The sequence below is a fragment of the Alexandromys fortis genome, unplaced genomic scaffold (genome assembly GCF_014885135.2).
Source record: "Alexandromys fortis isolate MF-2015 unplaced genomic scaffold, M_Fortis_MF-2015_v1.1 scaffold_20, whole genome shotgun sequence".
NCBI lineage: Eukaryota > Metazoa > Chordata > Mammalia > Rodentia > Cricetidae > Alexandromys > Alexandromys fortis.
This window is the reverse complement of record NW_026067903.1, coordinates 7,156,058-7,179,918: the sequence shown is the minus strand read 5'-3', so window position 1 is coordinate 7,179,918 and position 23,861 is coordinate 7,156,058. Positions and strand designations below refer to the sequence as shown.

At 45.1% G+C, this 23,861-nt stretch overlaps 1 long non-coding RNA gene across 1 annotated transcript in view; it reads right to left on the bottom strand.

The window, feature by feature from the left end:
- Positions 1-5,569: 5,569 nt before the first annotated feature.
- Positions 5,570-23,861, bottom strand: part of LOC126496889 (uncharacterized) — a 319,257-nt gene continuing 300,965 nt past the window's right edge. The window contains exon 3 of the long non-coding RNA XR_007590482.1: positions 5,570-5,635. This is a non-coding gene — a long non-coding RNA (uncharacterized lncRNA). The remainder of the gene's footprint in view (positions 5,636-23,861) is intronic.

Below are 23,861 nucleotides of genomic sequence, written 5' to 3'. Positions count from 1 at the left end.
TTCTGCCTCTAGGTTCCTGCTTTGATTTCTTGCCTTGATTTTCCCCAGTGACATCCTGTGATTGGAAAGTATAAGCCAAGTAATCCCTTCCCTCTCCAAGATGCCTTTGGTCATGGTGCTTGTCACAGCAACAGAAATCAAAGTAGGCAAGCTCTTTCCGTTCTTGAGATGCTCAGATATCCCCTGTCACAGCAATCTCAAAGTTGGCCGTATCCACAGAGACTCTTGGGTGCCTGTAGTCACCACCCGTGGCACTCTGCCTCGAGGGGCATGGACGTGTGGATCAGACCAATTCACTCAGCATGTGTGTTCTTATAGAAAGCACGGGATCAGAGCAGGTGGAATTGTGGGCTTATGATGCCTGCCTAATGTCTACAGGCTGTCTGAGAAACGGGAAAGACCCTGCCAGAAAGATGTTAGCCTCCCTTCCCACCCGTCTTGACACGCAATGTAAACAGAGCAGGAGGAGCCTAGTACCAACGCCTAACTTCTCATTCTCTCTCTTAATCTTTGAACCCTGGAATGTTCTAAATTTGAAACAGAGGCATCTGTAACAGGTCCCTGTCTCCTCCCTTTAGCTCACGTGAGTCAACTTGCAGAAAGGTTGTGTCTAGAGAGGAAAAGTTGCAGGTTCTGATCAACTTTGATTTTTAGTACACAAGAGAGAGACAGGTCCTGGAAGGGGAGACTACTCAGTTCACCAATTTCCACTGCATTGCTCATGCCAGGAATACCACTGTACCCCGAGATGGAGGCTTGAGACAGAAAAGTCCCTGCTGTCTTCACAACCAGCCTTGGATAAATCTACGACCTTTCCCAATTCTTCTGATTCCTCTAGTTCTCAGGAGAATCAAGACACACAGGATCCTCAAGACAAGTGCTTTTAAAATCAATTTGAGGAAGCTTGCACTTATTTCTCGGCTGAAAAATCAATATCAACATGCCACCAGTCCAGGACTGAACAGGCGGCTGCTGGGAGGATTCCCTAACTGTGGCATTTCGTCTAGTGTTGAGTGACAATTGGAAAATGTTGGGCATTGGGCTCTGGAACTCTTGTGCAATGCTTCCTGCTATAGACAGATGTCCATGAGATCCCAGCCATAAAGATCTTCATCTTTACTCTGTGTGTGTGTGTGTGTGTGTGTGTGTGTGTGTGTGTGTGTGTGTGTAAGACAGAAGGCAACCTCTAGTGTTGTTCCCCAGGAGGCCATCTACCTTGCTTCTTGAGACAGGGTATCTCTCTGGCCTGAAACTTGTCAGCTGAACCATGAGCCCCAGATCAACCTTTCCCTGCCTCCCTGGAGCTGAGGTTGCAAACGTGACCCCAAGCTCAGCTATTCTATGTGGGTGGTGAGGATGGAGCTCAGGTCCTTATATTAGTATGGCCGACAGTTAATGGGCAGAGTCATCCCCAGATTTGACCCTGCTGATTCCACTTCAATTGAGACAGATTTGAACCTCTCAACCCAGAGCTATGACTTTTGGGTAGTCTGAAGTCGAGACTTGTCAGCAGTCAGCTGGCTATGAGCTATAAAAGAGGACTAGGCCAAGTCTATGGTCTTCTCGGTGCTTGCTGGACCTGTCTCTTGTAACTGCCCCTTCCTAATCAACCCAAGCCCCCTCCCCAGTGACTCAGAAGCCTCTCTTAGCCTTTGCAAAGGACATAGCTTTACCATTAGCCCCTTCCTTGGCCCAGAACCTATTACACATGGAATATCCTTTCTTCAAGCAGTCAGAGCCCGTGCGGATTTCCTTTCAGTGATTGCAGCTGAGCGATGGAGCCCAGGACTCTAGAAGAGATAACTCATATCCTGTGGTTATCCAACAGGATCCCACTGCCGCCTCTACCTGTCTGTTCTCTCCTATTTCTAGTCTCTGTCCTACTTATTAACCATAGTGTCCTGAAAGCCCTCTTTCCTGCCCCAAAGAACACAACATAAGCCTTCACATGGTGCCATTAACATGCTGACCTCTGCCCGCAGAGGTAACATCTCAGCCAGACACAGCTGCCAGCACGTGCCTTTGCCCAAGCCAGCAATTGGCAGCATTTGGATTTAATGCAGCTGTGTCTGCACTGACCAGCCTACAGAGAAGAGACCCAGTGTAAAAGGAATTCTAAATTCATGTTAGTCACATCCCAACCCAGGGAGAATACATGACAAGGATGCTAATGATTTCAAAACCCACTGCTGCACACCTCTGCTTCCTCCCTCCATCATCCAGTCCTGTGTAAGCCACAGCCCAAAAGACAGCATCCTTCTGTAACCAGGCATGCCCGTGGTCCAGGCAGAGAGGTCCTACTCCTGTGCTCTTTCGCTTTAAAAAACAAGTAATGAAAAGCAACAACAGAGAAGAATTATTTTTGCATGCAAACATTTTTGCGATTTGATGGTTCAGCGTTCTTTGCTGAGGATGGGGCCGCCCCCTCTTAGACCTTTAACTGTTAAGTGAATGCCCCCAAATAGTACAGTTTCACCGTGCAAAGTGAGGTTGGAAGCTGGCCTGGGATTACTGCCCGAATTCCACTCAAATGGGCTTTGCTTTATCTCCGGTCCATTTGAAAGAGCAGCTCCCCGGGGACCAGCCATCCAGAGATACTGTTGAGACTTAATAAGTGCTTGCCAAGCACTCTGGCAGTTATGTCCCCATGATGCATGAAATGCTGCTGTCTGTAGACTTACCACGGAATGGCATTCACTTGCTCTTCATTAGCTTTATAATTTTGCTAATGATCCCATCTAGACGGAACTCAGAGATGCCAGCCCACTGATGCAACTCTGCGAACAGCAGCCTGCTCACCCCTTGCTCCTGCCACACCCAGGCCATGGCCTTGTGCTCCCTCCTCAACATTTTCCTGCTGTTTGTAAGTGGGGTGGTGTCACGTTGATGCTGAAGGATGATGCTGCATACGAGCTGACACATTTATTGGAAGGATGGGAGTGTGGAGTCAGTAGATCTGTTAACTGTGCATGGCTGCCCTGGAGTAGGAAGGCTGAGGACCACTGCTCGTTTCTCTGGGTTTGCGTGGAGACATTCCTATACTTGGCGAACCTGCTGTGGTACTATAGTCCCCAGGGATGAGAACAGCAACAGTCAGAGTGTGGACCTCCTGAGCTCCATGAAGACAGAAGAACGGAAGCTTACATGAGCTGGGGCAGATTAGTGTGGTTGTATGGACCACAGACTGAGCTCAGAATTACTCCATGGGGACGGGGGCAGGGATTTCCAACCCCATCACTATTTTGTGCCAGATCTTTTGTTCTTGAGCCTCTTTTTTCTTATCCTCTGAGATGGAGACACAATTCACATAAACACTCAGAAGATTGCCTGACATAATTATAGAAGGTTCTAGAGAAGGAGAAGACACTCAGAGAAATGAGCTACCTCTTTGATGAGGGAGAATTGTCTGTATTCTGTCAATTATGTTTTAAATAAACGCTGATTGGCCAGGCAGGAAGTATAGGTGGGTCAACCAGATATAGGAAGTAGAGGTGGGGCAATGAGAACAGGAGTATTCTGGGAATCAGGAAGCTCCCTCCACAGTCCTGCCCAGACCACCAAAGAAGCAAGATGTGAGCAACCCGGATGAGAAAGGTACCAAGCCATGTGGCTAGCATAGATAAGAATACACATACACACATACATGTTCCATACATGGGCTCCACCAGGTTCTAGGCTGAACCACAGGTAGAGACATCACTTCAACTCAAAGCCAGAACAGCATAATCTCTACCTAACTTGTGGGGCAGAAGCTAAGAGAGTCAGAGTCTCAGAAGACAGATATCTGGGTCCAGCAAAGACAGGTGGGTGGACTGAAGGAGAAGATATTGGATACATGGAAGATGTATTTGCTGACCAATGTGCTTGGAGCCTGAACATCATAAAGACAGGGCTGGAAGAAGACACGTTGGCTTGCATCTTGTGACTGCACCCTTTATGTTGTCTCTTGTGTATCCCTGTAGGTGGCTTGTTGATCATCCTGAACTTCCTCATTGCCTTAACAATGAGTATTGAGGTTTATTGGGGTGCCAGCCCCCTAAACCTTTCAGGATCCAGAAGGAACGCCAAAGCAAGTGAAATCTGACTAAAAGGGGCCTGAGGAATGATGAGTCAATTCACAAAGGTTTTCGCATCAGGCCTCATTTATTCTTCCGATTCTCTCCCCAGTGCTCTCTCTTCCAGGGTTCTCTCTCAGTGGTCTCTCTAGCCCACAAGGTTTTCAGTTTACCCACACAGACACAATTAACAATTCTTTGACGATACCAAGGATACCAGGCAGGCATTTCACAAGGCCAAGAAATCAGATAAGACTGACAAAGCGGGCGCCAGTTAGCTTGGGTGCCTGTTAGCTTACTTAAGTCTCAGAGGGGGCGTGGCTGTGAAATGCCCTGGCATATCTGAAAAAGGTAAGTAAAGGAAGGGGCTGTGATTTCTAAGAAGGGGAAAGGGAGTTTGTGTGTTAGCTACATTTGTGTGGTGAGTTAAGCTCGAAGTTTGTAATTGATGAATGTAGAAAAAGAGAAGAAAAATGCGGCAGTGCTGTGCCTTCTCTAAGTGCTTCCGTTCCTCGGGCGGCTAGGAACACAGCATTCTTGGTAGCCATGGCACCAGCGGGTGGAAAACGAATAGCGCTTGGTCTGCATTGGTATTTTCGCCAAATGCTTGCTGATTAAAGGGAATGGAATCTTTTAGCCCTAGAGATAACATCTAAGGTGCCTAGATCTAAGGGGAAACTGGTAGTGTTAAATCCAGAGCCTGGCAGTGCCAGCATCCAGGATAAATGGCGGGTTTGTTCCCTCTGACACCTGAGTGAGATGCATTTCCTTTCTCTGGGCCTTTTCTGGAATTCAAAGCACCCAATATATATTCTATATAACAAGATTATCCGCCCAAATGAAAAGTCATCCAGTATAACAGTACATGAGAAAATTATGCACAATAATTGATTAATACAATGCTGAGGGTTTTTTTTTTTTTGGAATAAGTCCCACTGTGGAAGAAGGGGAGCCCTATGGCTTCACAAGGGTTTTACAAAAATGACAGAAACTATTCCTAAGGCAAATATTCCCAAAGCTTTGCAAGTTGGGTTTCCTCCAACAGAATATGTGATTCCCATGGGTCAGCCTAGAAATTCTCAGCTGTACTCTCGCTATATAATACTGCAGATCACAGCAAATGAGGCTGTGATTTAAAAAAAAATCCCTGACAAGAGCATTGTAAAGGAGAACGGGTTTATTTGGGCTCATAATTCAAGCATAGCTCCAGAGGCAGAGAGTTCGTCATGGCAGGGACAGCATGGTGGCAGAAGCAGGATACCAGCTTGCCACTTCACATCAACACTCAGGAAGAGAGAGAGGAGGAGGAATTAGGGCCAGGTTACAGAACATCAAAGCCTTAGCCCTCAGTGATGTACTTCCTCCAGCAAGGCCCCGCCTCCTAAAGTTTCCATAAAGCTCCCAATGAACTGCCACCTGGGGACCAAGTGTTATCTGAGCATATTGGGGCCTTTTCTCATTCAAAACACAACATCTGATAAAAGCAACTGAAGGAAGGCTTTGCTTTAACTCACCCTTTGATGATGCAGTCACCATGGGAAGAACATCATGGTGGCAGCTGGTCGCACTGCACCGACAGTCTGGAAGCAGAGAGAGATGGATAATTTCTATTCTAGTTTACTTTCTGTTGCTGCAATGAAATACTGCAACCAAAATTAACTTGAGGGAAAAAAAGGTTTATTTCATCTTACACTTCCAAATTGCAGTCCACATTTAAAGAAAATCAGAGGCCGGGTGGTGGTGGCACATGCCTTTAATCCCAGCACTTGGGAGGCAGAGGCAGGCAGATCTCTGTGAGTTCGAGACCAGCCTGGTCTACAAGAGCTAGTTCCAGGACAGGCTCCAAAGCAACACAGAGAAACCCTGTCTCGAAAAACAAAAACAAAAACAAAAACAAAAGAAAAGAAAAGAAAATCAAGCCAGAAATCTGGAGGCAGGATTCATGGAGAAATGCTGCTTGCTTACTTGTTCTCTGGCATGTTCAGCAAGGTTCTTATTATTATTATTCTCTGTGTAGCTTTAGAGCCTGTTCTAGAGCTCACTCTGTAGAACAGGCTGGCCATAGACTCACAGAGATCCACCTGCCTCTGTCTCCCGTGTGCTGGGATTAAAGCCATGTACCACCACCATCCAGAAAGCAAGGTCCTTCTTAAACAGCCAAGGGCCATCTGTTCAGGGACGGTGTCACCCACCATATGCTGAGTTATCCCACAACTATCAGTGGGACAACCCTATAGGACAACCAGATCCCTCCATTGAGAGTCTCTCAGATGACTCCCTAGGCTGTATCAGGTTGACAAAGAAAACTAAGTAGAACACTTTCTTCCTCTTTTTATGAAGTCTAAGACCCCAGCTTATGGAATGGTGCTGCCCACATTTAGTGTGGCTCTTCCCACCTCAATGAATTCAGTCTGGAAGTTCCTTCACAGACATTCCCAAAGGTTATCTTCCAGGAGATTCTAGACCCTTTCAAGTTGATAACTAACATTGACCATCACAAGAAACTGTCCGAAAACCTAACCTACTTCATTTGCTTTCAAGGCTGAGGACAAAGAGATACAAAAATCTGAGACACCTTGCTATTAGCTTTTATAATGTCCCAAGGTTGATTGTCATTGTCCAAACCCTGATGTTACTTGAATTCCCAAAAACAGCAGATTCTTGCTGGACCGGCAATGACCCATGATGCTGTAAGACTTAACCCTGTAGCAGGAGTAATCACCTCTGAGCACTAATTTATTCCTTCAAGCCATAAGATTTTCTTGGGACTGTCTCGCAAAACCAGAACAGAGACAAGGGGTGACCAGACCACATACCAGGCCGATAGCAAGGGAGCAAACATGGAAGAGGACCTAGAGTTGATTCGTTATGACCCTGTGAAGTCTGTTTAAACTGCCCCAAAGAGGATGTCAGCACAAAACACAGTCAATTTTGGACCAATAAAAGCATGGTGGTTTGAATGAGTTATGGTCTCAGGCATTTCAACACTTGGTCCCCAGTTCATGGTACTTTTTAGGAGATTGAAGGAAGCTCCAGCAAGACTATGTCTTGATGGAGGAAGCATGCTACAAGAGGCAGGCTTTGAGAATTTAAAAACTCAAGCTATTTTGTGTCCGTTCTTTCTTTTTAGGGCTCTCAGTTCCGGATGTGGGCCCTCAGCCACTATGTCTGCTACTTACTACTCTAGCTCCCTGACAATGATGGAACCTAAGTCTAAATAAATTCCTTCTTTTGTAAGTTGCTTTAGTAATGGTGTTTTATCACGGCAACAGATACACACAGCCCTGTCTGTTATCACAAATCCACCATTCAATAAAGCATTGAAGCATTAAAGAGGTTTTTGGACCAAGCCCCTTAGCAGTCACAGCAGTTCCTCACTGAACCACTAGGGGAAGCACCACATCTCTATGCCTACCTAGGTGGATGCTGGCAGGGTCAACAGGAGTTCATTGAGGCTCCTGATGGTAAAACATCTGATACACACGGTTTCAAACAGCCCTGTGAAGGAAGTGCTGTAACTACTGTGTAGCTTTCTCACTGCAACTGACTGTGTTCAAACTGGCATGAGGTTTAGTACAGACAGCGGTTTGACTGACAGTCTCCTTGTACAATGTAGTCAGGGTAACCAGGGAGACTTCAACAGAAACTAACAAGAGAGTCAAATCCATCCCTTGTCATATAAAAAGAAAGATTTCCTCTGTATGCCTGATACACCAGAGAGGACCCGAAACAAGGTTCAAGCAAAAGGCCTTTTATTGATGCTTTTCCATGAGCCGAGATTCTGATTCTCAACGGAAGGGATAACCCAAGGGACACAGGAGTTACTTACTGTTAAAGGTTTCCGGTGGCAGTAGGGGCTTTAAGCATCATAGCTTTTGCTATAAGCCTATATACGTGATGTTAGATGCTACGTACTGAGATTCAAGAGGGCTATGATAAGAATAAAGCTCAAACGTAAGACCACCTTGGGTGTGGGCCTCAGAACCTCCCTATCTGAGCTGGGAGTGCTGGACAGTCACAGTAAGTGCTGTCCTCCTGTACTCCAAGGATGAAGTTAAAGGATGCTATGGCTCTCCTGACCTAGCATACCCCACTACCTTTGCTTATTTATAAGAAAATAAATATCAAAAGGAACACCCAAGGTAAGAGTTTAAGGAACTTGTCATTAGCACCAACAGTGTCATTAACAGTATAGAACTGTGTGTTAACTGTCATCAACGCCTTTCCAGTGACCCAGGCAGACGTGGTCCTCCTCTGTCTCATTCATAATACAAAGATTTGCCAGAACCCAAGGCCCACAACTGCCTTCCATGGCTAATTAGAAAGAAGCAGTGAGCTGGGTTCCAAGAGGATGAGGGAGGGACCAGGTCAGACTAATAAAGCATGGACAGACAAGCTTCCATAGGCCTGAGTGAGAGACAAGAAACAACATAGCAGCTATGCATACTCACCCGCAAAAACAAACAAACAAACAAACAAACAAAAAAACAGTATAGATAAGAATAGATGAACATAAATATATGTACAGGGCAAAAGGCCTACATAAGTAATCTAGTAAAAATAATACAAATCCAAGGAAATGAATCTCATTGCTGCATTCCACAGGTCCACTGAATAAGAACACAGGTCCAGGGCTGGGTGGAGAGTTCAGTCAGCAAAGTGCTTGCCGGGCAGCTGAGAGCACCTAAGTCCATTTCCAAGAACCCATACAAATAAAAGGCTGGGGCTCCCTGACCTGCCAGTGTGGTCAAGTTGGCAAGCTCCAGATTCGATGAGAAACCTTGTCTCAAAAAGTCAGGTGGGGAAAAAGAAGATGGAGAATGACTGAGGACCACATCCCCTACTGACCTCTGGTCTCTACACAGACGCCCACTGTATCGGTCACTTTCCCATTGCTGCTATAGTGACTAAGGCAACTTAGAAAAGATCTACCTTTGGCTCATGCATCCAGAGGGATAGAGTTCAGGGTGGTGAAGTGGAGGCATGGGACGTGGGGCAGGCATGGCGGTTGGGTCAGGAAAGCAGGAACTCATAGTCCTTTCCATTAGCATTGAGTAAAGAGAACAAACTGGAAAAAAAGTGACAATCTATAAACCCAATCCTCAAAGCCTGCCCTCCACGATGTACATCCTCCAGCAAGGCCACACCTCCTAAACCTCCCCCAGACAGCACCATAAACTGGGGACCAAGTGGTAAAACATGAAGCCTACGAAGGACATTGTCATTCAAACCACTATAGCCATGCAAATGCACATGCACATATGTGTGCATGCGCACACAAATACATACACAAAAAAATGAAAGTCCAAATTATCAGGAGAGAGAAAATACAGGCTCAAGGAATGACTGGTGAAACAGCACGTGTTTAAGGGCTGAGATCAAAACCAAAACAGCAAGGACTCAGTACATCAGCTCCGGGAAAACTGTAACTGCAAAGAGCTACAGGGGCCACAGCCTTCAAGACAAGTTAAGCAACCAGTGGGAAGACAGTAGAGATGGATGGGAAAGAGGAATTTGATGCAATCAACCCATCTCTTAGAGGGTGAACCCATCAAATGGAATCAAATGCACCCTCTATTATGGAAGGGACATTCTCCCTCAAAGAATAGAAGTCATTTCTAGTCCACAGCATCAAAGGTGCAAGCATGTCCATTACTCTCAGATAGGTCAGTTATAAAGTTGGGGTGGGGGCAGTCACCAGAGATAGCATCAAATTCCTCTTTGTTGCCATTCAGTGCCTCTGGGATGGGAAATGCGCCCCACATATTCTCAGAATAATAAAGACTAGCCTACGAAATAAAGACTACATTCAAATCAACATCTAGGTAGATCATCTCAGAGACGACTCATTTTACAAAATACAATATCCTGAGCTCAACTTTAAAAGAAAACAATAAAACAGAAAGCTCCCGAGAGTGAAAGGCAGCCAGTTGGAACTTAGGCGTGGGGAAGTCAGGAGCAAATCTTTATGAGCGCCTTGAACCAGCTCCCCTCCTGCCAGTGCTGGAAGTGCGCAGGAGCCATGTTTATGGAGGAGAATGTAAACAACATAGACAGGACAGATACAGAACGACAGCCAAGACCCACCAGGAGCCACCAGGAGGCAAGTGGAACGGCACTTGGAGGAAGATGCTCTTCCTAGCTCTGCGGAAACTCTGTAAAATCAAAAGACGCACTTAAAAAGCTCACAACCTCTTAGTGTTTTTATAACCATTTTTATTGCTCTTAAAGAGGCATATTATATCATAATCACATATTTCATAGTAAAAAGCATGTATTCAAAGACTTATTAATTTTACCTCTACAATTTCTTCTGTCAAATTCAACTAAATAAATAATGTTGTAAAAACAAGCTAGATTACAATAACCTCTCTGTGTGTGTCTGTCTGACTGTCTCTCTGTGTGAGTGTGTGTGTTGTGCATGGTGCTAGCTTGTGTGTGCAGGTATATGCATGTGTTTTCAGATATATGCACCCGTTTGTGTGCATATGGTGGAGGCTGGAGGCCAATGCCTGGTGTGCAACACTCAAGCACAGTCCATGCACCTTGGAAAAGCAAAACTTTACCCTTGATAAAGAGGCTACACTACTCACAAAAGCAGAAGGGCAAGCGCATGATACAGGAGACAGGAAGTACACTTGGTTTTTATCCTAACTCAGGTGGTGACTGTGTCTTTTCCCCATCAGCTGGGGTCTGACCTCAGTCTTTCATATTGTCAAGATTTAAGGCATTGGCATTGGTGCAGAGGAGATGAAGGAACGTGGGACTTAGGACTTAAATCATTGTAAGTTCCAAGAAAGGTGGCAGGGGCTCTATATAAATAAGTTTTACAGGATAGGAGAATTAAAATATTTGCATAAAGGTTTTACAAGGTAAGGGAGATTAAATTCCTCATCATAAACAAAAACAGAAAAACCTGGTAGTTAATTAACGAGTCTTACAGTGCTCCAGGTTATTGTTATTATTTATTATTTCAGCATAGGTAGTATCTTTCACTATTTTGGCTAGACTGGCCAGCCCTGGGGTCTGTATGTTTCTGAACAGCCCCTCCCAGCTGGGGTTAGAGACATGGGTCACCTTACCCAGGTTAGAGGAAATTGGGTACCTCGACTCTGGTACTCTGGTTTGTTTGGCTGGCATTTTATCCATAGGCCTTATCTCCAGCCCCCACAATTCTCTACTTTTTGAAGACTTGCTTCTCAGATATCACCTTTCATCTGTATCTTTCATCAAATCTCTGATGTCACATTTGCCTCCAGTAGGATAATTAGCCCAAAGACACAAGATTTGAAGTAAATTATCTAACCAATACTTACGTTTTGTGCTTTGTTTAATTTCCTCATAATAAGTCTACTTGTGCAGGACATTGGTACAAAACTTATTTATAGGGAATAAAGCAATGCATATACTAACAAAGGTCAGTCTGCCTATGCAGAAGGTTTCCTTCTTGGATTGATTGACTTGCTATTTTAAAATTTGTTCTCCAATTCCTGCACATTTGATCACTGAAGAACCAGGAGGGACACCTAGGTGTTTAGAAGCCTCCCTATTACCAAAACAATCTATTTCAAGAATTCTGCTCCTCTGGCACCACGTGCAGAGACTATTTCACAACCCACTGCAGTCCACCCTAGCTTGTGCCCCACATCTGGAACGGTGCCCCATACATCCAAACAGCCCCGGGAATGAGTCTATGATAGGGGACCAGAGAAGCATTGGATCAGTGTAGGAAATAAGCTAGTTATCAGATAGCATGAAACCCTTCCCCATCTGGGCTTCATGTATGAGACAGCATCAACCCACAGTATATGAATGCAGAAGGGTACGCTGGGTAAGGACCCAGAAAAGGCCTGGCTTCTCAAAGTCCAGTGCCACTGAACTCTTACTTCCTCTTAGAAATGCTTCCCTCCCTTAATAAACCAGTCCTGTTTCTACCAGTAACCAATGGTTTCCTGGTCCAAGTCCTTGCTTTAGAACCCAAGAATCTGGAAAATGCAGACTCTATAACAAGACCAACAGAGTCAGCTAGGGACCAGAACCCTTGGGTTTGGAAAGCTTTCCTTAACGCTTTGGGTTTCCAGGGTTTGGGGCTTCCTTACTGTATGTAGAGCACAAAGCCTGTCTCTGCCTTGTGGACCTCCATACCAGCTTAAACCTCATGGCTCCCCCGCGATTCCTCCATTGTCCTCCCAGCGGCTGCTGAAGTGTCCATTGCCTGCCCTAGGAATTTTTCTTTTAAACACTAACAAAACTGTTCTTGCGCTTCTGTTTCAGTCCATTTTAAAATGTTTTAAGGCCCCGAATTTCTCCTGGATCAGTGTTTCGGCAGAAACATTTTGAGAAGACATGACAGAAATTCTCTAGGCTCTTAGAGGATTGCTGGCCTGTGGTTATGAGCAAGGGGTGAGAAAGGAGTTTTCTCAACAGGAACCAAGCCAAAAGGAAGAGGATGCCCGCCCACCAGTGGTTCTATCCAATAAGAAGGCCCATCAAGAGGACAAAGACATCTTTGCTACCCTCCTTTAGGGAGTCTGAAAACACCATTGCTGGAGCTTCCAAGATGCTCACCTGGTGGAACGTACAGAGGAAGACTGTCCAGAGAAGGGAAAGACATCTAAGTGCCCACTCAAAGTTGAAACAGCAATGGAAGACGGGATGAGAGCAATAGACATGTGGGCCCTGTTGATTCACTCAGGAATAAAGGAGTCAGAGGGAGAAATGAGAGAAAAAAGAGTAGGGGATGCCCCACAAAATGTCTGATCAGCAAGAAGGAACTCCTCTTGACTGGCCACTACTGGGCCCACACGGTAGCTAAGAGAATAAAAAAAGAAGTTAATTTACTTCTAGAAACCAACTTACTATAGTTGCTGGAATTTTTAAAATTCACCCAAACCAGAGTTGCACAAAATGGTCTAACCCTGGCTAACAACATCCAGAGAACCTTCCCTCAGCCAGGGTCCATGCCTGCTTGTTGTAGAAATCATAGAGGTGGGCATATTGGCGGCTGGGTAAGCCGTACAGGAGACTCACACTGAGAGCCTCTGTTTCACTGTCAGACTAGGAGCCGTGGCTGTGAACTTGGGATGCTCCCAGGGTCTGTAAGCCCACTGAGCTTTGTTCTAACCATGCTTTTGCTTGTTCCGTGTTTTCTTTTCTAAAGCTGAGGAGGTTATTATCTTCCTAATGGCAAAAGATAGTATTGAGAACCTATTAAGTAAAAATGCATTGCTTTGACAGGTTCAATAGCAATTTGCAGCAAATTGGACAAGAGTGATCACCAATGGAGGTGGCACTTTCATCAAGGACTAGCCCTGAGTCCCACACCCTACCCCTCCCCCACTTCCCACACCCTCACCCCAGAGAGAGACAACAGGAGTTGACAGAGGAATCAAAAGACAACCAAATGTTTAAGACAAATTTACATGCAAAAGGGAAGCATGGAGCCCATGGTTCAAGCTGTGTCAGGACAGTGCTTGCCTAGAATCCACAGAACTCTGGCTTAGAGCCTCAGCACCTCATAAACCGGCATGGCGTTGAACTTCTATAGGCTGAACACTTTTGAGACAGAGGCAGGAGGAGCCTCAAAATCAGTTGGGAATAAGTGCACCTAGGAGGATGGGTGCCTTGTGGTTGGTTCTATCTGAAGAGAAGGTTTCTACCCTTTCACTTTTGAGGGTACCCAGTGCCACTCCTGCCCAGCTTCATCCGGTGCACTTGGGCTATAGAGTGCCCAGGTGTGGCTACAGCTATTCAGCTGGACATTTCTGCCACTACCTGGGCACTGCTTTTGTTGACATTCTTGCTCTGCTCAGATTGTGTGTGTGTGTGTGTGTGTGTGTGTGTGTGTGTGTTATCTTAAAAAATGTAGAACCATGTTATTGTTGTTGTCATTTGTTTCTTCCTTGGAGAATATGTAGTGTAATATGAAGAAAAGAGATTGATTTTTCTATTTTTTACTTTTGTTAGCAGAGTTGTTAGGGGCAGTTCTTGGGCTTTGGAAGCTATAAGAGGCTATACTCTCCTCCATACCCCATAAGCCAATTAAATGGAGAATTAATAGTGAAGGACAGAGGAAAAAAGAGATGTTTTCATCGTGACCACATTGGAAAGAGGCCTACTTCCTCCCTAGTCCACCTTTGGGTGCTGACACAGGTTTAGGGTTAAACAGCTGTGCATAAATGAGCAGTCCTGGTCGAGGTGTGCCTATCACTGACCATCATTGTCTGGACTCCAGTCTTTGCTGCAAGGTGGCCTGACAACTTGTCAGAATCACGTGAAATCTGTTCCTGGGGGACAAGCTTCTCTCTTTGGCTAGCATCAGGCTTCAGCCTTTTTCTTCCTCCAGCATGAGACTCCTCAGTCAATTCAATCTCCTTGGGGACCACTGTCACAGCAGTCTGATAGCCAAAGGGAGGAACAAAGTGTCTTTTCTCAGAATATCTTTAACCCTCCCAGATGGACTCTGTAGTGGCTGGTCTTGACTGTATCTGGAGTGAACGGCAATCCAGGAGTTGAGGGCGCACCTGTGAGAGATAGGCTGCTCGATTCGAAGTGAGTGAATCCACTTCAAGTCCTGACCTTTGAGAAGCAAAGACACCTGTGATCCTGATCTTGAGGTGGGGAGACACACCTTTAATCTGGGCCACATCTACCAGCAGCCTATATAAGGCCATGGAGGAAGGAAGCTTTTGCTCTTTCCCTGCTTGCCCTTGCCTTGCTAGCCCATCCATTCCTTCACTGGCTTTGGAGCCTGCTTCTTCGGGATCCCAGCACACACAGAAGACCAGCTGAGACACCCAGCCTTGTGGACGGAGCAACTACTGCATTCTTGGACTTTCCATTCACGGCCAGCCATTGTTGGATTAGCTGGACTGCAGCCTGTAAGTCAGTCCAATAAATCCCCTTTAGGTAGGTAAGTAGGTAGATAGATAGATAGATAGATAGATAGATAGATAGATAGATAGATAGATAGATAGATAGATAGATAGATATAGATAGATAGATAGATATAGATAAATGGATATAGAGATTCAGTCCATAAGTTTTGTGACTCCGGAGAACCCTGACTGATACAGACTCAGGATGTTCTGCCTTTGAGCAGGAGCAGCTGGAAGGTGGGAGGGAACTTGGTGCCATCATGATGAGCAGAGCACTGGGACGTGACAGACCCCAGCCTGGCAAACTGAGAGAATACAATTTCATTTTCTGTGAAGAATGCAAGATTCCTCTTTCCATAGCTTCTCCACACCTGAGCCACCGTATGGCCAACTATGGGCCTTGGATGGGGATTTCTTTGATGCCCAATGATAGAAAATGTGCTGGCTGCTAGAGAGAGAGAGGGAGAGAGGGAGAGAGGGAGAGAGAGAGAGAGAGAGAGAGAGAGAGAGAGAGAGAGAGAGAGAGAGAGAATATGTCAGTTATCAGTCACCTATAGCTTTTATGCCAAGTCAGGGAATTGTTATTGGCAATGACTAATGCCACGACAATGACTTGTTATTTCTTCTTATCTTTATTAAGAGATGTATCAAAACACATCACTGTTTAGCATTTAACTGTAGGATCACTTTTCATACAGAAAGAAGTTTTCAAGTAACTCACGATTATGTTAAGATTCATCATACTATTACATAGAGTAGCACTAGCCACTGTGAGTAGGAATGTCCCTACTTTAAAATCGTTTTTTCCAAGACACATAATGTCCCCAGATAAAAAGTGTCATCTAATTCAATTTTTATATAAGACATCATATAAAGGGCCCTTTGTTGAAGCCAGGAGAAAATAGTTTTGTTTAACACACGGTGTAGATGATATATAGACAAGTTCAGGAATGCAGTCTATTTTCTGTTGATAGACCTGAATACCGCAGATTGGAGAATTTATATGAATGACAAGATTAGCTGGCTTACTGTTTGGGTAATGTATTGACTATGTTTCCATTGCTGTGATAAAATATCAGAACCAAAGTGTTTAATTTCAGAAAGTTAAGCCCTCATGGAGTGTGGAAATAGCTCACACCTCACCCCACAGGCAGGAGGTAGAGAGTGTACTGGGGTGTCAGAAGGCCTTGGAAGCTACAGTGCCAACCCCAGCGACACACCTCTTCCAAAAAGACCATACCCCCAATCCTTCCTAAAAGGCTTCTACCAACTGAGGACCAAGTATTTACACATATAAGCCTATGGGGGGGTCATTCGCATCCAAACCACCACAGGTGTCTGAGTAGTCACAGAGCATGGCAGTGGCACCTGCTTAGCCTCTGGTGAGGGATACCTATCTGAGTTGGAGGGCATCACATGGGATGGGATGCCAGTTTGAATGAAAATGGCCTCCAGAGGCTCAGATTTTGAATGGTTAGTCTGTAGTCGGTGAAACTGTCTGGGAAGGATTAGGCAGTGTGGCCTTGTCAGAGGTGTGTCACTGGTGTGAGCTTTGAGACTTCAAAAGCTCATCTCATTCCCAGTTAACTCTCTCTGTCGCTTGTTTGTGGATCAAGATGTGAGTTCTTGGCTATGCTCTAGCACCATGCCTGCCTGCCTGCTACCGTGTTTTCCCACCATGTTGGCCATGGACTCTAACCTTTTGAAACCGTAAGACCCAAATAAATGCTTTCTTTTGGAAGAAGAAGAAGAAGAAGAAGAAGAAGAAGAAGAAGAGGAGGAGGAGGAGGAGGAGGAGGAGGAGGAGGAGGAGGAGGAGGAGGAGGAGAAGAAGAAGAAGAAGAAGAAGAAGAAGAAGAAGAAGAAGAAGAAGAAGAAGAAGAAGAAGAAGAAGAAGAAGAATGGGTGATCTCTACAAGGTTTCTAGCTTTTACAGACATAGTTGGAAAATTCCACAGATGAAGACAATGATAATATGCATATCAAAATCACAAAAAGGGGCAGGTAGGACCTGACAAAGCTGTCCTCCTGAACAGGTGACAGGACCTAGGAAAGAGCCAGCATTCAAGGGAAGTACCTGACATTCCAAACCATTAGATAAAGTTACTAAACGTCCCTGAGTCCTGGATTCACCCATTCTCCTTACCCAGTCTCTTTTGTGATAACCTGCTTTGGGGACTTCCATATTTGTTCATTAGCAAAGTTGGGCTGTGCTGCCTTCCTGCTCAATGCCTGTCTTCTATAGAAAATTCTATGTGGTGTTTTAGCAGGTTAATTTGATGGCATTGACTCTGTAAATTTGACTGTTAGAACAAAGAATGAATATTATTGCTCTAAGACCTCATGGTGTTGGGGAGTAGAAAGGTCATTCCATTGCCGTACAGGAAAAGTTACACTGCTGAGGTGTTTTGGGAATGAATTCTATTTTGAAAGGAGAATCATGGGCTCATAATGTCACAGTATGACATCAACTTTTCCCGCAGCTCTGCCAAACAGGTTATTCCATGTGGACGTGGATGTGTATGTATCACTACGTGGCTCTGCCTACTGGTCTGTCAGCTGTGCATTCACTGTACAGTCTAGTGGGCTCCAGCAACAACTAATACACAAGATTTTGCATGGATTATCCATAGCTACACACACACAATTTCACTTGTTTTTATTTTGATTACACTAGGGATGGAGCCCAGTATTTTCTACATGCCAGGCAAGTGCTCTACCACTGGGCACTAAGCTACATCCCCAACCTTGAGAGGATTTTCAGTGATTGTGGTCATCATATTTAAGGTGCACGCATGCTTCTTATCTTCAGTGTTAACCCAAGGACTCTTCAGACCTAGAGATTCTATCTGCAAACCCAGGATCTATATCACTCTCTTTTCCAACCTCTAGACAATACACGGTCTAATGAAATTGCTCTAGTAGATGAGTCTTCCCTGGCAAGGCTTGACAAAACAAGGCTTCCCACATAACCAGATCTGACATTCATCAATACATAATCGTTAGTGGTAAATTTAATCGGTAAAAATGGCTGCCGGCTGGTTTCTTTCTCCATTCATTTTTATCCCTTTATTTAACCTCTCTGACCATTCCTTTCCACTTCAAGTCAGCATAAACTCTCACCCAGCAGTTGGGAGCATGTACTCAGTCTACATGTCCACACACGTGGAAAAGCATGTGTAGTATACTGTTCAGGAGCCAACTAAGACCTGGGTAATAGCAATTGGAGCTGAGATCCATACTTCCTGTGTCTTTTAAGCCCATGGTAGAGATAAGAGTGACCTTTTTTTAACTTTGCAGCTCTAATGCTATACAACTCCCCAAGGCCACACAATATGGCAGGCGTGTTTTCTAGACACAAACTGTGGGAGTTTAGGGTATGAGAAACTGGAAAGGAAAAGAACATCTGGGAATGGAAGCAAAAGCGAGCAGCTGGTATTGAGAAGGAGAATCATACACTTCAGCGGCATCTGGTGTTCTACCTCTCCACCGGTGCAGAGGGAACAAAGACTGCCTGTCGCAGGAGTTCTGTATTAGGTAGTGTCTTAATTACTTTTCTGTTTCCATAATATATATATTTTAAAAACACCATGACCAAGGCAACTTACAGAAGGAAAAGTTTCTTTGCGTTATGGTTCCAGGTGGAAAAGAGTATCTCAGGAAGCTAAGAGCTCACATCTTGAACCTCAATCACAAAGCAAAGAGAGCAAACTGGGGGTTGGGGGAGGCTTTTGATCTCAAGACCCATCCCCTATGACACACCTCTTCCAGCAAAATCACACCTCCTAAGCCTCCCCAGACAGTAACACCACCCAGGGGCCAAGTCTTCAAACACTGTAGGAGTGTTCTCATCCAAACCACCGCAGATGAGGTTGTGCGATTACTTCTCTGAACTGATATTCTGCCCTGGAGGTGAAGCTCATTAAAACTCAGGAAGTCAAAGAAACATAAGAAATAAACAAGACCCACAAGCCTCAGACAGTTTCTCAAACTGTCAAGATTTGTAAAGCACAGTTTGATTTGGTCTGATTTGGATTATTGCGTTGGTGGGAAGTTTTATTGGGGGTGCAGAAACTTTTCATTGGGGAGGAGCTTTACAATTTCTGTCAATTACAGAAAATCTTCAGGTTCCCCTACTGCTATTGGCTGTTAGAAACTTTGAGATCTTCCCTCAGCTCCTGAGCTGAGACTGCTCCTTCCCACGACCAAGCACGAGGTTAGCCAGCATGGCCATTCCCATCTGTTGTGTGATCAGTCCTGGTAAGTTAGCGAACAAAGATCTACTCACCCCAGATAGGGTGCTATTGCTCAGCCAAAGAAGACAATTTACCCAAGCTAGCTTACTAAATCTGGGGAGTAGCAATTGATTTAGGTCTTAATTGGGATCCTTAACCAAGTCTAGAGACTAAGTTAACACGAGATAGACAGATGAGAGAAATATCGCATGTTTTAATTTTTTATGTACAGAGATCCTTTAACAACAGGAAAGAACTAATTGAAGAATCACCAAAGAAAAACTTTTACAATCCTTTGGGCAAAAAACTGGTAGACTTGTGCACAAATGATGAGCAATGATGTGAAGGCTTGAGCTGCAGCAGTAAGCTGTGGAAGCCAGCAGAAGATATAAGGGGGTAGGGTTCCAATGCAGTGGAGAATGGGTGTCATTTCAGGGTTGGCATCAGCATCAGGCCCCCATCATTGCTGAGAAGGATTGATATTATTCTGGTGCAGGGAAGGCACCTATCTCCGAGGAATGCACGGGGCTCGTTGCAGGTGGGGAAGGGCGGAACAGAAAGCCCTTTCTGCAATTACAATTTGTCAAGTGACTTCAGTAGAAATTACCATTTGCACAGAGGCTTCTCCTAACCCTTCAGGACTGCAGTTAATCACACTCTTGCAGTGGAGCTGTGGTTCTCTGTTGAAAGGATATCGGAAGGATGCTGCGTGCCAGAGAGGGGCATGGTCCTGACTCTTGACCAGGGTCTTTTCTGACCTCAAAGCCAACATTCATTCTTTTAGTTTACCGTACCTCTCACCGCAAGGGGAAATGGTTTGGTTATATTGCACAGATTTATTGAGACTTTCAGGATTATGTCCATACACACATTTCAGCACACCCCATGTTCCTTCAGTTCTGCCTCTCACCCGATGCTTCAGTCAGCTGCGTGGAAGGGGTGGAGGGGAGCCCAAGCCTCCTTCTCCAGCACAGCTCTCTTTCAGCAGAGCCTGTCTATAGGGTGACAAATATTTCTCTTTTTTTCCATTAGGAAAGAAAGTCATAAAGGCTAAGAAGGCAGTTCAGCCAGTAAGTAAACAAAGGCAAGCACAGGGATCTGACTTGATCCCTGGAACTCAGGGGAAAGGATTTTAAAAAGCAATGCATGGCTGTGCACATCTGTAACCTCAGTGCTGGAAAGGGAGAGACGGGCACATCTCTGGTGCTCACAGGCCAGCTAGACTGGTCTACTGGGTGACTTCCTGGCTCGTGAGAGACCCCGCGACAAAGGAAAGGTAGACAGAACCCAAAGAATGGCCCTCAAGATTTGTCACACTCAATGCTGGGGACGGAACAGCAGCACGGCTAAGTGTCTTCATACCACAGCCAGTCAGGAACATCTGGGGGCTTTAGACAAACCCAGCTGTAACTCGCTCCTGCTCTTGGAATTTCACTAGCAGACAGAAAGCCAGCGCAAACCACTGATGCATTTTTTTGAGCCATGATTTTCATTGTTTCCATATTTCATGCTCAAGCTCTCATCCAGAATTTGATTTCCTGCTCCTCTTAAAATACCCTCCCATATGTTTTTCCCTGTGTCATGCTTGGTAAGGAAAAGGCTGTTGCTCTGATGCCTGCTGGAGAAGGAACTTAGCTCTCAGAAACCCTCCCCTGCTTTCCGTGTTAGCTTGCCTACTGCTATCCGTGTTTGGGTCATGCTTAGGCAGCCATGTTGTTCAGATCCCATGGGTACTGTTTCTAGGAGAGATGATCTCTCAGCAGACTTCCTGTTCCTCTGGCTTTTATAGTCTTTCCTCCTGACATCTTGAGTATTCCCTGGGGTGCAGGACACATCCACTGGGCCTGGGCATGACATGATCGCTTGTTCTCTGCATTCTGATCAGCTGGGGTTTTCTGTAAAGTTCTCCACCTATTGCAAAGAGAAGTTTCTTTGAGATGAGGGGTGAGAGCTATGCTTATCTGTGAGTATAAAAATAAATTTAAAATGTATTTAGAAATGATGCTGGTTTCATGAAGTGGTGGTGGTAATAGGGCCTCTTCCAAGATGCAAGACTTTACCAGCCCTGGGTAGTTGGCTAGGTTTCTAGTACCAAGCATAATTTCTCTCTTTTGAGTGGGCCCCCAGTCTTTTAGACAGCTGTTAATTACCGCTAATATGTCAGAGTCACTACTGCACCCTTAGGAACATCACACCACGCTGGTAATGGGTGAGGTTCATAGGGATCACAGCCACATAGAACTATTGGTTGTTAGCCTTCTGTCCTAGTGAGTTTTACTATTGCTGTGATGAAGCACCATGACCAATGCAACTTGGGGAGGAAAGGGTTTATTTGGCTCAGACTTCCAGGTAACAGTCTATCGGGGACCTCCAAGGGCCAGCCTCAATGTCCCCTCAGGGTCCAGAAGAAGACTTACAGCAAGTGCAGGACTTAGATCTGAGGTCAAAATGATCTCTCCACTATGTACCTTTCTGCATCACCTTCTTTATAATTCTCCTGTTCGTTCCATTATTCTGTGAAGTTTCCAGTTTATATGCACACACAAAAACAAGGCAATTCTCTGAGCTTGGACATCCCAAATGTGATCTATATGAAGACTCCTTTCCTGACCACATGTCCTTCCAAATGGAAGATAGTATAGCAGGGAGGTGGCTTCTAATGTATCTCAGGAAATGAAGCAGAGATTAGACTGTGGGAACCAAGGTTATTGACTGCATGACTAGATTTCCCACTGGAGAGTGGGGGAATGTATACCAGTATACCAGTACATGGGGAAAAGTTGTGTCCACTTGCCCATACTCTACTGAATCTTGCACCAAGGGAGAGTGTTTATGGCTTCACAAGAGATCCACTGTGAGAATCAGTCAGTTTGCAAAAGGTGGTAGGCCCAGCGCCTTGCGAACTGGGTTTGCCTCTATCATAACGCATTCATTCCGGTGGGGTCAGCCTTCTGCTTTACCAGCTGAAATCTCACTGCATGATTCCTGCAGACCGCAGCAACAGTCCGTCACTGAGGGAAGTCAGGGCAGAAACTCAAACAGGACAGGAACCTGGAGGCAGGAGTTGATATAGAGAACATGGACTGGTGCTGCTTACTGGCTTGCTTCCTGTGGCTTGCCCAGCCTACTTTCTTATAGAATGCGAGACCACCAGCTCAGGGATGGCACCACACACAATGGGCTGGGTCCTCCCCTATCAATCACTAATTAAGAAAATGCCCTACACATACTTGTATACAACAGATCGTATAGAGGCATTTTGTTAACTGAAGTGTTCTCTCCTTTGAGATGACTTGAGCTTGTGTCAAATTGACAGAAAACTACCCAGAACGTCTTCCTTAAGAATTGCATGGCACCTTCTGGTACCATGAAAGCTGGTCCTCAAGAAAGAGGCCTTCAGTTCAGTTCCAGCTCAGGACCTCAGTGCGCTCTGTCCAGAGCACAAAGCATCTTCAGCATTAGGGACTTACCTTCCACCCCAGGGGCAACCAAGGACACAGCAGCAGCCTATATTGTTTTGGAGTTTTCTGGACTCCCCTGACCAACAACTTGAATGGAGGCTTCTCAGTCCTGGTATTGGAATACTTTTGTTAGTCCATAGCTGGGGGAAAGCATGGTCAGCCCAGATGGGAAATTTTCATTTAAACTACATATAGATTTATGTATAGCTTTAGGTGACTTTTTCTGACATTACTGTTATTTTACCCTCTTCTTTCCCTCTCCAGTGTTGGATCCCCCATCTCCCTAACTAAAGCTCCTCCCATTTTCCCCTTTGAATCACTCCTGTCAGCTGGGAAGAGGAACTGTGATGGTCAACAAGGGGTAAAGAGCACATAATGACGAAGGGAGAGTCCTGCCCATAAATGCTACTGAGCAAACTGGATGCTCACAAGGAGAAAGTCAAACAAGAGCCCCTATCTCACTCCATATCCAAAATTCAGTTCAAAATAGATCAATAACTTATATGTAAGGTTTGACCATGTAAAACTATGAAAAGAAAATAAAAAGCGAAGCCTTCTAACTTCGGTCTAGGTAGCGATTTCTTGGATTCATAATATCAGAAGTCAGGATAATCAAACAGGTCGAAATCAAACGACAGAATTTCTGCAGGGCAAAAGAGCAGCAACAGGGAGACCTCAGTAGACAGCGAGAAAACGCCTGTGAACCAAAGGTCTAATAGGAGGCTAATATAAAAAATATATAAGGAATGAAAACATCTCCATAGCAAGGCAACGGATAACTCAATTTGAAAATGGGCAAAGGGGGGCTGGTGAGATAGCACCCACATCAGTACCTGAGAACCTGAGATTTCCCAGGATCCATGTGGCAAAGAGAAAAGCAATTCTTGCAAATCTTCTTACCTCTAAAGCACATGTCATGATGCCCCCCGACACACACACCAATGAATAAATGAATGTTTAAAAGGACAAGGGACCTGCATATCTACTTCTTGAGAGAACACAGGCCAAGGATGAATAAAAGTTACATAAAACATGCTCACAGTTGATTGTTAGAGAAACAATCGAAAAACAAATTACAAACGAAAAACACAGTCAGGTATCCCTTTGTGTCTGAACGGCTACCCTGGAAAGACAAAGGGAGCAGGTATGATTGCAGGCTCCTGCAGGAATGACGGCAAGCTCCTGCAATCCCAGTACTCGGGTGGCTAGGTCTGGAGAATTATGAGTTTGAGA